The sequence below is a fragment of the Sinohyriopsis cumingii genome, chromosome 9 (genome assembly GCF_028554795.1).
Source record: "Sinohyriopsis cumingii isolate HCF-2022 chromosome 9, ASM2855479v2, whole genome shotgun sequence".
Classification (NCBI taxonomy): Eukaryota; Metazoa; Mollusca; class Bivalvia; order Unionida; family Unionidae; genus Sinohyriopsis; species Sinohyriopsis cumingii.
Window position 1 is genome coordinate 51,874,052 of NC_142969.1, and position 13,668 is coordinate 51,887,719.

Genomic DNA, 13,668 nt, shown 5'->3' on the forward strand with positions numbered 1-13,668 from the left:
TGCGATTTTGCGATAGCTCATCTTACTGGCAAGTTCACACAATCCCACAACGGTCAGCTGCTGTATCCCACTATTGTGTCCCATCTTTCGATTCCATATAATATATGTTAACACTATCATGTACCAAAGTTTCTCCTTGGTAACGCGTGAAAGATTGTCATGTTCTTTTTAGCAAGCATGATGCCCATTTTCCATAAAGTGTATATTTTACCACCTTTCCTAAGCCAAACAAGGTGTTTATTTTACCACATAGTATGTCTAACTCCTAAAAAGGGAGAAAAACAATACCAATGGCATAACGAATCAGAGTTCTACATTAATATGTAAGATCCCGCAGATGACATTCAAACATGTACAACAGATGCAATCAATTTATCTCTTATAATACTTTTTTAAAAAATGAAATATATATATATATATATATATATATATATATATATATATATATATATATATATATATATATATATATATATGTCCATGTGGAAAAGAGAAATTAGTAGGGCATCTTTCAAAGGTATAGGATGCACATATAATAATTCTATTGAGAATGGAAGTGGATTGCATTTATTTATTTTCAAATTTTCATCCTAAAAACTTATATTGACCAGGAAATGAAAATCAGGAAAAATTAGATGGCAGAAACATATCCAGGAGTTACCACAGTCTCACTTCAAAAAATGTATAACAAAAGGATAACCCATGAAGTTGCATGCTCATGATTTGTAGCTAAATGTATGTTTCACTCCTCCTAATTGCAATACCGCCTAAAAGACTTCTTAATATTTCAACAGTGTCCTAAACAATACGACGACGTGGTTTGAATTGTTCCCAGGTAAACACTAGTTAGTCCGAGATAAAGGAGGCCTCTCATCCTCAGATAATATGAATTGGATTGGATTATGCGGAAATGGATGCTAATAGGAACACAGAAGCAAATATCATATTTAGTGCGTTTTAGCACTCAAGATGCCATCGGCAGAAGTCACAAATTATGGAAGCAACATCTTAACGGGATTTAATTACCAATAATTGAAGTCTTTACAATGTACTGTAAAGGTGTATTATAAAGGAAGAGTTAATAAAATATCCATATATTTTACTTTTGATTGTGGATGCGACGGAGAGTTAAACTTTTCTATTTGGTTACCGCTTATGTACTAATTCAATGAGTCTTGGTAAACATCTTCAACAAAGTTAATATAAGGATGGTACTTACCACTAATCGCACAATTTTAGTTCACACCAATATTGTTCTTGTAGTTCATTCAGATGAACGCTCCTTTTGCGGTATTGTTGATTCCATCACGGATGCAGGCAAAAATGATTGAAATGCAAATCACTGCTTTTCTATTGATGAGGTTGACTTCGTTACTTTTGACTGTGATACATTATGTAGTCTATCGTAACCATCACTTGAATACTTTATGACCCTATGACGCCATAAACGTTTGCCCTACAGTATGATCATAATACAGGACAGATATGACAGTGCCTACAGAGCCAGATGATATAATGTAATGTTGTACGTGCCTTTCATCATTATTATGTACTTATCATGTCAGTAAGTAACCCGTGTTTTATCTCTTGAATCAACACTTAATTATTCATGGCAGAGTATCAAGACCTTAATTTAGTGCACTTTAAAGACAAGTTATAACAACGGACGGATGTTAGTTCCATTACATTGTATGTTTAAAGTCCCAATGCCGCCGTTAAGTGCGAAAAGTCGCATATTGCAAACTGTGTGAATAATACTGAATCTTGATAGATATTGAGCCAAACCATTTCGTTGGGTGCCATTACAAATAGATAATATCGCTTGTTTTCTCATATTATGAGAGCTGTATATTTTCTCTCGAACTGAGAAATCCCAGCCATTTCTCACATGCGTACGAATAGATCCGATCCTGATCGGGACATCCGTGGGTCAACCGATTTTAGTCAATAGCTGGAACACTACATGCAATGACGCTGCGGTTGTAAACAAAACAAACCAACACTAATATACGTCGGACAATGTAGGTGATCTTATTCTCATTTTGCGTTTGAAATTATGCAGTAATCCGCCTAGCATGTACGAATATTTTTGTTTCTCTTTCTAGGCATAACTAATGTACATTATGTTTTACAAGTCCGTGTCGTATTAATTAATGAAGAAGTCATCAACAGCTGGGTTTGTCATCATCCTGAGTTCGCCCTTCAAAGTATTCCAGAGCTCCACCTGATCATTAATCGTCTCCAAAGTCTTTTTTTTATCTAGTGCACGCTTTTTCTTCTTATATCGACTTTTTGTTGCTGGCATCTCTTAGTTCAAACATGAATATTTGAGCGTCGGTTAAACATGGCAGCTTAGTTACTTCAAAGAAGGGTTTATCTCGGACAGTTCATGTGAAATAATGTATTTTCTTCTGCACTTTAGTTAGATTGGAAAATTTATGCAAAACGGCGGCATCCCGATTTTAACGTACAATTCTCATCTTTGATTCGAGTGGCCCGGCTTGGGTTAGTAATACAGCATGTAAACAGATTTGTACTCTCTTGCGAAATTAAATGTAACTCACAGTCAGGGCCTTGCAGAGTCCGAGATCCCCGATACCCGGGGGGGGGGGGGCCACACGCAGTGTCAAACTTCTGTCGGCCTTTGTTTTCTTTTTTTATAGAACCAGTTATAACATGCACTACAGCACGAAATAACTAATGAAAATGTGAGACAGGGATAAAAAAAGGTAGTGGGATGGCGGGTTGAATCATCCTGCCATATAGTTTCTACCGGTAATGCGACTCACTTGACTGACGTGAGTTTTAAGGGGCCCCGAGTGACCGAGTGGTCTAAAGCGCTCTTCGTTACGGATCACTGCCGTCTCACCTCTGTCTGCGTGGGTTCGAGTCTCGGATTCGGCTAATGTGGATATGTGATAAAGCTTGCCAGTAGCTTCTCGTGGGTCGGTGGTTCTTTCCGGGCTTTTCTGGGTTCTTACTCCACCACTAATATTGGCCGCCATGTATAGCCTATCTTGTGCTGAAAAATGGCGTTAAACACTACAACAACGACGACGACGACGACGTGAGTTATATATGACTTCGTCAGTTCGTCACTTTCTCTTGGTCTGAAACGTCAATCGTCAGGCATATATTTTGCATGAAAAGGATATGTGAGTGGTGATCTGCCGATGTCTTCCAAATTGAAAATAATTCACGTATACCGTATTTAAAAACAGAAATATGGAAATAATGCTGATAAATGATTGTTTTGGTTGAAGATTCAGCAGTACTACAGTTGTGCTCAGCAAGTAGTGCATTTCTTTAAGTTACTTTTCTAGTTGGAAGATATACCCCTGGAGTCGTCAAAGCATAGCATAGTACATGGAAAGAATTCAAATGAAACGCACATATCCGTCAGTTGCGTCAAAGCTAAAAAAATCAGCAAAGCAAAAAATAGCATCTCTGCAAAACTGGAGGCAAACTTTATTTGATGTTGTAATTACTACGGCTACCAATACCTCAGATACCCCTTCCAGTAGTTCATCAACTCAGAAAGAAGATGACCCTGACATCCAATCTTTTGTTGCAGCAGCTATAGAGATTTTAAAAGCTGATACAACTGGTCATGACTTAGGAAGTTCAGCAAAAAGCCAAAGTGCAGGTGCATCTGCTACTGGTAAAAGTGCTGACAGTGACAGTACAAGTGCACCAGCCAACTTCATGGCTTATCACTGAAACTGGTGAGGGTGATAATACTTCTACAAGGCCAACTGGATCAGTTTTGTTGCAGCCATTTGACATTGTGGAATTTGAAACTCAAACATTGTTACCCACTCAGCTAGAAAAAATTTGTCAAGGTTGGTTACATTTCCTTTCCACTGGAGCTTCCAAAAGATATTGGAAATCGCATATTTCCAATGTCTGTTTTGAAAGGTAAAATGTCAAACGGGGAACCATTTTCGCGAGATTAGCTTGTATATTTCCGAGCAAAGATGGCACTATTTTGTTTGCCATGTCGATTATTTTCACCTGAAAGTCAGTTTCAACGCTTGACTTCATCAATCGCGATGACGGAAGGATGGGGACCTGGAAAGAAATGAAAGAATCTTATCAATCGTATTCCTGAGCATGAGCATTCAAAAGCCCATAAACAGTGCTACATTCAGTCGGTCAGTTGAATATTATCTGGATCGCCAAATCCTCACCGAAGCAGCTACATGGAGAAGAATTATAAAACAAATCTTGTATGTGGTTATCTTTCTTGGTGAACGTGGATTGGCTTTTCGCGGAAAGTCCGACATTATTGGAGATCATCGTAATGGAAATTTCTTAGGATTCCTAGAACTGATTTCGCATTATGATCCAATTCTCAAGGAACATGTTATGTAAGTTAAACGGTCACACGAAAAGAGTCAAAGGCTTCAAGCGCATTATCTCTCAAATCGTTCTCCAAATGAATTCATTGGACTTTATGTTGCTGAATTTCGGAGACAAGTCGTAGAAGAGTGTGAATCTGCAAAGTATTTTTCAATTATGGTTGATGCCCCCCCCCCCCATGTGAGTTATACTGAACAAAATACTTTTATCATACGATACGTACATAAAGAACTTGGAAATTTTTCCATCAAAGAGCGTATTTTTATTTTTGCAGAATGTGCAAAAAAGACTGGATCTGATATTGCAGATTAGTCATAGAGACTTTGGAAACTTTGAAAGTTCGCTTTGAGGACTGTCGGTGGCCAAGGCTATGACAATAGGGCCAACATGTCAGGAAAGTACAAAGGTGTTCAAGTAATGTTCCTAAGCAAGAACCCACTTTCTATATTTTCACAATGTGGCTGTCATTCTTTGAATTTTTGTGGTCTGCATGTGGCCTCAAGCTGCACAGATGCTGAGACCTTCTTTGGAATTGTTCAAATTGTGTATAGCATCTTTTCTACTAGTCCACAACGCTGGGAAATATTACAAAAGACGCTGCCTGGTGTGTCTTTGCATGGGCAATATGGGACGCGATAGACTGAGAGACTTGATAGCACCCCTTCTCTGATCACTTGTGTGGAATCGTTGCGTCTTTGGAAGAAGTTCAGAGCTTGAATCTTACTGCAAAGGCACGAACTGATGTAAAAGGTGCCATACAATATATGAACTCCTTCAAATGTGTTCTCATGGCAGGCATTTGGATGAAAGTCCTCACATTGATTGATCGCTGCAACCAAAATTAGTCAGGCAAGAAAGTCAACTATTGATGGTGAGGTGAAAAATATTGAAGCATTGATTATTCACCTCAAATCTGTTCGGAATGACTGGCAAACAATGTTGAAAGAAGCCAAAACAGTGGCAGTGTCTGCAAAACTCAGTTCTGAATTTCCAACCCATCGAAAAGTGAAGCGTTAACATTTTGCTGGAGAACAAGTTGAAGACGATGAACATATCACAGATGCAACGGAAATGGAATCAGAAGAAGATGCAACCTTTCGGGGAACTGTTTGTTATCACATTATTGATTCAGTTATTGGTGGACTTACAGTTCTTTTCACAGCCATTCAAAAAAGCTTGGCTACATTCTCTTTCTTGTGGGAGTATCGAAAACAGTCTGAAGATGAAATTAAGAGTGCTTGTCTTGATTTCTCGAAGACATATTCATGTGACCTAACTGAAACTGAACTATCTTGAAAATTGCTTCATATGAAACAAATTTATGAAGCAACTTTTGGTGAGAAACCTCTTTCTCCATTTGACTTGTTGAACAAGATTTCAGAACTGAAGCTTGGTGAACTCCTCAGAAATGTAATGATAGCGTTGCGTATTTTCTCTTGAATACCAGTAACAGTTTCCTCAAGTGAGCGTTCTTTCAGTAAATTGAAACGTATCAACAAGTGATCTTGCCATTTTGAGTACTGAGTGTGAATTAGCGCGAAAACCTAATTCCCATGATATCATTGAGGAATTTGCAAAAACAAGTGCATGAAAAATGACCTTGTAGCAAAAGAAAGCTGGTCTTCTTATAACTGGCTATTTATTTATTTATTTTGGGGGGAGGTTGGTACATCTGAATGATGTTCGGAGGCCCCAAATCATCCGCATGGCCCTGCTCTCAATATTTGGATACCACTTTTAGGTACGACGTATTTCACAGCCAGGTACAATGTAGGAAAATGAATAAATTAGATCTCGATCTCTCTCTCTTTCTCTTTCTCTCTCTCTCTCTCTCTCTCTCTCTCTCTCTCTATATATATATATATATATATATATATATATATATATATATATATATATATATATATATATATATATATATATATATCTCGATAGATAGACAAATACTGTACGCAGGCATAGTACTCACGAGCATATACTCAAGATCATCAATAAAGAATATGTTACCTTTGTTTAAATTTTCGTAATCGACATTTTGGACACGTGACTAAAATATTCGAAAAATGGCATCAGTTATTTGGACGATGCTGCAAACAAGCATAATGTGTATTGCAGTTATGTATAGGACTGTTCCAAATAGCCTTGCTGTTCATGTCATCATTAATGATGGTATACATTGTCTCGAGAACTGTATAACTCGTCCTGTTTCTAAATGGTTAAAAGTGGTGTCGATTAATAAATCTCTATAAAATAATCTTCAGGGCTTAGAGGATGCTTTGTGCCTGTGCATATTCGTGTCAGAGAGAAAGAATGTGGAAGACTCGATCATACTCATGTGAGTGGCATTTGTTACTCTAAAGTCATTCAATTCACTTATTCAAAAATGGCTGACCCAGAGAAGAGAGCTCTTTTCAAACGTTGGCTTTATTTATGTCTGACTGAAATACAACATTACGGGTCTAAAATAAATCTAAAATCATCACTCCATTTTATGGAAAACCTAGTAAATTCAAATATGTTATAAACTAAAAGTACAGAGTATGATCAAATGATTAATTTAGACGGAGACAGAGCCAGGGTCGAAGCGTATTAAGACGGTAATAGTGCAGTGAGTTAATTTATTTATAGGAATTTAAATGACAACCTAGTACTGACTGGAAATAGCTTTGCGCCGCGCTAGCTGTACATTTCCTAAATGAGGCACACCCACAGTAGCGTTTAATTTTGTTGATAATGCCTAAACTGAATATAATTAATCCTTTCAAGTATGTACAGGGGTAATTTTACATTTAGCTATAAAATGTTCTTAGGTCAGCAAGCAGGGACAAAATACATCCAATATGTGTACATTTGGACTTTCGCAGACGACCATGCTCATGTTTATCTAAAAATGAAAGAAATACATGCGCACCCAACTCCATCTAATGTCGCAATAAAAGAAATACTTTTTCACAAATATTTAAATGTGATACGATGAACGTTCATAAAATAGAAAGACATGATATACCTTTGAAAACAGGTCACTGTGGCACTGTATATAGATCAGAGCGATTAAATTTGTGCGAACATAACAGGAACTTCGACTGCATCGAGAAAACCAAACACACAAATTAGTTCGGTAACTTAATGGTATTTCTTTCACAATTCACTTCAAAAATACGTTGATGTAGGGATACAGCGTTAATTTGGGCGCATTCTTGAAAGACAGGAAATAATTTCACGCTTTTTTACGCTAGTGAAAGAGGCGACAGTTTTGTTTTGTAGTATCTTTGATGTGCTGTTTCTGTTAGTGTATGTTAGGATAGAAGTTGTTTGGATTGTATTGGCAAAGGCGAAAAATTAGAAATACTGTTCAAGCGATCATGTATTTTGGTAGTCATTACAACAATATGGCTAATGTAAACGGGCTAACGAAAACCCAAGGCCATTTTGCCTGTTCACACTGATTTCAATTGTAATAAACAAAGTAAATAAGAGACATACATTGTATAAGACCGATTAAACTTATGTCAGGAGGAAGTCAAAAAATTAATATATGAACAGTATTACGAAACACAAGTTCATCTAGTTTGTGGTGCTAAATTGGCTCTTCTACAATCGGTGCCTCCTTAAATCAACTGCCACGTAGTATCAAAGACAAATATTCATCTCAATCTCCATAGCGAAGAACAAATGCAAGACACTAACTTTACGGCCGATAATTTTGATCAGGAATTGTATATACTGCAAGAAATAAATGCGACTATTATTTATTTTACTTATGATGTCTAAGGATAGCAAAATAAACATTCCATTTTACTTGACTAAGATAGTCATATCCTTTAACATTAACATGATTCCATCTGGGATATTTCAGATTTCGACATGAGTCAATACTTACAAAGGCAAGGTTTGATTTAGTCAGATTATGGCATACTCCATGGATTTGTTGTATATTAAGAAATAATTAAATAATTTTGTTTACGTCAACACCGATCCATATTAACTGCGACAATAAATATACATGTCGTGATTGTTAAAAATGCCAACAAGAACTTTTGACGCAATGAATATGTTATGATTAGAAAGGAACCAAACTTGAAACATTTTTAGATATCCGATAAGTTCTACTTTCAGAGAAAACGGGAAAATCAACATGACAAGTTTGTTTGAATTGCTATTTTTTAATTGACACATATCCCTTTACTTATTTAACAGAATGGAACGATCCAGTCATCCTTTTACTATTCTGACGTAAATTCAAAGCTGTAAATTTTAATGTAATAAATCACGATGAGTGTGTTGCTATCAGTAACAAACACATCAGTTATATGGAACTGGAGACAGGTCGACATAATAAGAACAACACAGAGATGTTGGAAACTGCAGTTTCAGTAAATGTTTACACAGAAGCATGAAAACAGACTTCCTTTATGATTGTAAACAAATAAAACAGTAAAAACACGTACAAAACTATAACTAATTATACATGCTGGAAGGACGAGCTAGTAAAGTGAGGTTTAAATATTTACAATAATAATAGAGAAGACCACTAGGAGAAAATACATTATATTCGATTTTCTGAATGAGAAACTGATGTCAACATACAATTCACTATAAAATTTCTTATGAAATCAAAAACACTACATTGTACTGCATCGGCTGTGTACGTGTCAAGTACTGCTTATTTTCCTATTATGTTTACATTACTTGAAATTATTTATGTCATGCTGCAAACTTGAAGAGTTCACGAATATAGTCAATCAGGTGACGAATGTCAAAAATTACAACAAAGAAAGTGCTGATGTTAAAAATGTAAAATCATATTCAAAAGTGGGAATTAATGTAAAGTGTACATAACAATATTTAGATGATTCAGTAATTATCAATGCAGTATAATAACAGCAGCTTTAATTATTTGTAGATTAAACCGAAACAGAATGTATATAGCTTTATCAACATGCTAGAAGATTTTTGCAGCGCAACAATCGTCCAAGCATGCGAGGAGTATCAGTTTTTATTACATTTTTTAAGACTATGTTTTAGAAAGGTAAACGACGACAGCAAAGATACCGTGTATATACTATCGAAATTGTTTGCACCTTCGGTGACAATGTATAGATGGCGTCAGTGATGTTGTCGTTTGCACGACCTATTTTCAGAAACTACTAATTGTATTTCCCAAAACTAAATACCTGTTTCAAAGTTTCATTTCAGCCGATTGTTGAGTTCAAATTGTTGTGAAATATTATGAAGTATGAAATGTTTTGGCATATCTCATCTACCAAAACCAAAACCTAACTAGATGCTATACACACGATTTTGTTCTAGGACAAATAGTCCATTCATCAAACCTATAAATGTTCTAATATCACACTGTGATATAAATTAAATATATTATACTGCTAAAAGTGGACTAATTTCTGGACAGTTCTGTAGAAAGTATGATTTTCTCCACACCTCCGTTTTTGTATCTGCTTACAAAGTATTGTCCATGCAATTTTTAGTCGAAGCGATAATCAATACTTCCTCGATTACGCATGGTCAACTACTAACATCTTTCCTGGTTCGCACAAACTTGAGGTCCACTGTCAAATGAGAATAAGTTGCTTGATATATTTAGATTTATCAAATAATGTGTAGGACAATATGTAAATGTTCTCTATTCTGTTTATAAAGAAAACGAGAGAATTAATGTTGCGTAATACTCTAGAAAGATAATTAATTAGTGTTGGTGGCAATGATAAATGATGTGGCATATATTATGTTCTGCATTATGCAAATTATGCATTTCAAGCAAGTGATTTGTCATTATATTCCCAGCGTGTAATTTTGAAATTCAAACTATTTGATCTTTGTTTTTGAAAAGAGAGGTTATCTAATGCAAGAAGATTCAATATGTCTGAACAATTTGTTAAACCTACGTCAAACTCTAACGCACACACGCATACACGCACACACACACATACACACAGATGTATGCTAAATTTACATCCGATATGGAAATGATAATGTTGAATGCAAATGAGGAAGATATTAAAGTTTTTAATAATCTGAAACACTAATGTCATGCATTTTGTTATATATATATATATATATATATATATATATATATATATATATATATATATATATATATATATATATATATATATATATATATATATATATATATATATATATTATTCACTGCATAAGGTGGATTTTGGTGGTAAATTATGTAACCAAAATTTGGGAGAAACACACAGTGACTTTATTTTGAAAATAGTGCCTTACTTTCCTTAAGTCAATGGTATAGTCTTGCTGGAATGGTTATTTAATATTCCATAAATACCAGAATTTCTGCAGACTTCGCCTGAAAACATGTGCATTTAGCTGCAATTCATATATCTGCAGGTTGCACATTTCAAAGATACAGTGACACATTTTACTGTCACGTTCACACTATGCCATGACATTCAGCTCCAGTTATCCGCCCTTGTGTCCCGTCTGTGAATTATTTAAGTGGTAGTCGAACACTATAGTGAGCCTGTGTTTCGCTTGTTAGTTGACATTTGATTTATAGAAAGCGTTAAAAAAAGTCATATTGTTTATAGCAATAATGATGCTGAAGTCCCATAATGCGTATATATTACCACATAACCAAGGTTTCGTAATACGTAAGTTTTCCTCGCACCCTACGTCAAATAATGCGTACAGTATCCACATAACCTGTCTAAATCCAAAAATGCGTACATTTTCCACATAGCCAAGTCTCAAAAGTCGCATATGTTCTCACCTACCATGTGAGTGTTATATTTTACCACGTGATCTGTCTAACATGCATTGAAGCACATATTTTACTACATGTCCTGTATACGAGGCATAAAGCTCATCATTAAACGATAGCATGTCTAACGCGCATGAGGCTTATGTTGTCCACATACACTAAGTCCTATAAGGTTTATACTTTCAACATACACTAAGTCCTATAAGGCTCATAGTTTGCCACATCACATAAAGCGTATATTTCCTACAATACCGAAGTCCCATAAGGATAACATGTTTACTATATTTTAAGTCACGCAAAGCGTATATTTTCCAAATACCCTAAGTCACATACTGTATATGTTACATACTTTACCTCCGTGTCATAAAACACATACTCTACCACACACCTGTGTAAGTGGCATCAAGTGTACATTATCTTCAAGGCCACGCACATGATTAATAAATATGTAACACAGATGCAAACTCTTTATCTGTTATAATACTCCAAACGACCCGAATATAATTTCTTCCATAAAATGCAAAACAATATAAATTCCAGTTATAATAGGCGTAGATCGCTTTTATTTCATTATTTTTGATTCCGAAAAGTGCTTAATCAAGAGATGCACAGATGCAAAATGAAACAGCTGAAACAGATCCTGGAGTCACGAATATTATAGACGCAACATCGTAACGGTAGTTGATACTCAATACTCGAAATCTATCATTTTGAAGAAACACGGAACATCTTAAAATATGTTCATATATTCCTGTTAATTGTGGAGGGAAGAAAATTTCAAAAGAAAATATTTTTTATCGTTTATATAGTAGTATAGGAAAGTGTTTATTTAATCAATAATGAATGGAAACCGTCTCAAATAAAGTTAATGCTTACAGCTATTTCACACATCTTCGATTCACATCAGCAAATTATCACACATTTCATTTCCATGCAAGCTCATTGTGCCATATTGAAAATGTCATGACACATGGAGGCAAAATTATTGAAATCCATATCCCTGCTTCTCTATTTATGCGGTTGCGTTTCTTAATTTTTATTGTACTACATTATGTAGTGTGGCTTAATAGATTACGATGTCACATATAGTTGCGACACAATTACTTCAAACCATATTGCCATCACTTCAGTACTTTAGTTACCTATGGCCTCTTAAAATGTTCCCTTCCAGTATGATAGGACAGAAACGACAGGGCCTCCATAGGCAGACTACAATAGTCAGCATGTACGTGCAGTTTCTTATCGTTACGAACTTGCAATGTCAATAAGTAACCCGTTTTTATCTATTGAATCAACAATGGGCTATCCATTGCACAGTATCAAGATCCTAATTTAGTATACATATAAACATGCTTGCCCTTATAGTTATCTACAGATGGAATTTTGATATATAATTATGTCGAAATACATTGATTGTTTTAACGTCATTAGATCGGACCGTCTTGGCGGAGTAATGCAAATTGTATTGCAAATAGCTGTATGTTCTTGCGAAATTAGGTCGTACTTTCGGTACCTATCCGATCTCACCCATGTGTACACACCAGCAAGATACTAACGCTCCTCTTCTGACAATCGTATACTCATTATTCCCACTATGAAAACAAAGTCATATGGACAGCGTTCTTTTGCATACCAAGGTCCAGCAACGTGGAATGAATTGCCCACTGATCATAGACACGAAGACACAGTGATCACATTCAAGAGGGCTCTCAAAACTCACTTGTTTCGACTGCAAAAACAAACTTAAAGACCTAATAATGTTCCTACCTGAAATATTCTCAGCATTTTTTTTTATTTTTTAATGTTTTTCTAATTTCATGGCGTTTGTTTTTGTAATACTATTATTATGTTTTTTTATCTTATAGGTGTTGTTTAATGTTGTAAAGCGCTTAGAGCTTCTAAAGATTAGGCGCTATACAAAGTCCTCATTATTATTATTATTATTATTATTATTATTTGGTTGCCAATTGTATGTTCGTCATATTTTATAGTGATGCACTTTGTGCAATAATGAATAAATACCGCTTTGAAAAGTCCACATAAATAAACCAAGAAGGAAGAAGAAATCGTGTCAAATAAGAAATATGATGCAGCACGGTTACCACAAACATGCACCAAACGATCAATGTAATGTCATCAATAAAAATGCTGATAACATTACATCAAATGTCGTTGTCGACTTATTGGTAGCGTGACTAGAGTTTTTGATAAATGCCATCAGTGATTTGGATCGTGCTGATGTCTTCATCAATTAGCGTTCCATGTCGCATTGATGTTGCTGTCACCATTAATGATGTTAGATGTTGCCGTGAAATATTTTTTAATTTGTAATGTCACTTAATAGATAGTAAATCTGTCCGTTACTAATCTCTATTCTATAATATTTGGGACTAAACCACACTGCATTTTTTAAATACCTTATGGAGGCATATTTGTCTGAATATATCCGTTATTGTATAATCAAATATTTAAAACAGCGCATGAGTAATCCAACGACTGTTAGGTAAATCAACGGAACTTCATTTTTACGCACGTTTTCAATCAAATAGTTGTGTACG

General features: G+C 35.3%; 1 protein-coding gene across 3 annotated transcripts in view; it reads right to left on the reverse strand.

The window, feature by feature from the left end:
* Positions 1-1,501, reverse strand: part of LOC149791807 (uncharacterized) — a 50,038-nt gene extending 48,537 nt beyond the window's left edge. For all 3 annotated transcript variants that reach the window (XM_089970306.1, XM_089970302.1, XM_089970304.1), the window contains exon 1: positions 1,220-1,501. The gene's annotated coding sequence lies outside the window, so the exon portion shown is untranslated. The remainder of the gene's footprint in view (positions 1-1,219) is intronic.
* Between the last annotated feature and the right edge of the window lie 12,167 nt (positions 1,502-13,668).